The sequence below is a fragment of the Rhagoletis pomonella genome, unplaced genomic scaffold, assembly GCF_013731165.1.
Source record: "Rhagoletis pomonella isolate Grant_MI unplaced genomic scaffold, Rhpom_1.0 Rhpom_scaffold_00002, whole genome shotgun sequence".
Classification (NCBI taxonomy): domain Eukaryota; kingdom Metazoa; phylum Arthropoda; class Insecta; order Diptera; family Tephritidae; genus Rhagoletis; species Rhagoletis pomonella.
The window spans coordinates 52,318,636-52,320,171 of record NW_023458556.1 but is presented as its reverse complement, the minus strand read 5'-3'; positions in this window follow the sequence as shown (position 1 = coordinate 52,320,171).

Sequence of the window (1,536 nt, the reverse complement as noted above, 5' to 3'; positions counted from 1 at the left end):
TTCCAAAATTAGGGCATTAACCTGCGCGGCAAGTAGCGTAAAAAAAATAAAAATAAAATCATTTAGCATTTAAAAAAACGTTAAGATGAGAATCAGTACTTCGTAAGCAGCCTTTACATTCAACTTTTTTAAATCTATGCATTTTCAAAATTTCCTTACTTGGTTAAATGTATTTTCTTAGGGCCATTTTCACAGTCATTAGTTAACTAATATGTTTCACAGTATCAGTTTGACTATTGGTTGACTGCAGTTAACTAATGTGCATCCATTAGTTAACCAATAGTTAAAAACAGGGTTTTTTTACATAGTAGTTAACTAATGACCGGGAAAATGGGCCTTAGTGTTACGAAATCTCTGTTGTATAGTTAATGGTGTCAACTGAATGTAAAAATGAGTTTTCAACACTGCTGTGTAAATCAACAATATATGATTTGAAACAGTACATACAGCTTTTTTTTAAGAATTCTATACCCCTGAGAGAATAATGCAGCTTTGTTTTTTTAAATATGCACTTAAAGGGATGTACAATTAAACCGAAAGTGTTGCAAAAACTTACATGTATCTGAAAATTACAGTTTTACAAGTAAATATGCGATTCGAAAAAAAATTTCACTTAACCGAGCACGCAATTATGCGGATGAGTAACTAAGTGTATTCTGTAAAATTTAGAAAAATAATTGAGGGATTCACAACGGTGTCGTAAGTGTCGTATTTTTGTATGTCCTAAACTTTGAAAGCTCAAATAAATGTTTAGAGAACTTTATGCCACAACCAACTATTTTTTAACACTGCGAAAGTTCATAATATGACTTTGATGGTACTTAAAGTTTACGACATATAACAATACGACACTTACGACACCGTTGTGAATACCCCAAATATAAGTTTTAATACAGTTAAGATTCTGGAATCCACAAAAAAATCTAACCGCAATATAAAATGTCTAGCTGAATAGAGCGTTGAAAATCTGAAAGGCTTTCTGTGGAGTTGTACTCTTAGCGTCGTAGGCGTAGCCATTGAATGTAAGGTCGCCGCAGTCCGTTGTGCCATACGGCAAGTTTCTGTTGTATTTGTTGATGAAACAGCTTACAAGTTCCTCCAAAGAGTTTTTTGAAAATGTTGCTGGAGCAACATCCTTGGCCATATTTCAATTTTCGTTCTTTCCCATCTGGTATACCCGACTGCCGTGGGAAGGGAGAGCAGGTTATCATTCTCCAGGAAACTTCTGGAACAAAGGTTAAGGAAATATATTAATCGGTCCGCGGTTCGGTTTAAGTTGGAGGAAGACGCACTTCCCTCCTTTTCGCTAACATCAATTTAGGGTTCTGTATTTCCGCTGTGTGTTTTAATAAGTCAAGGTGACCGCTGTAAATGAGGTTGGCGACTAGCTAATATCGTTTAGAAGGCACTACACTGTCAGCGCAGTTGCAATTGGTTTTAGGTCAGGTAATATCCGACTTGTTTCAGTCGCCACTGAATGCTTTCCAGTTAAAGACGAGTTGGATTCCAGGTGTAGCAACATTACAGATAATTGCA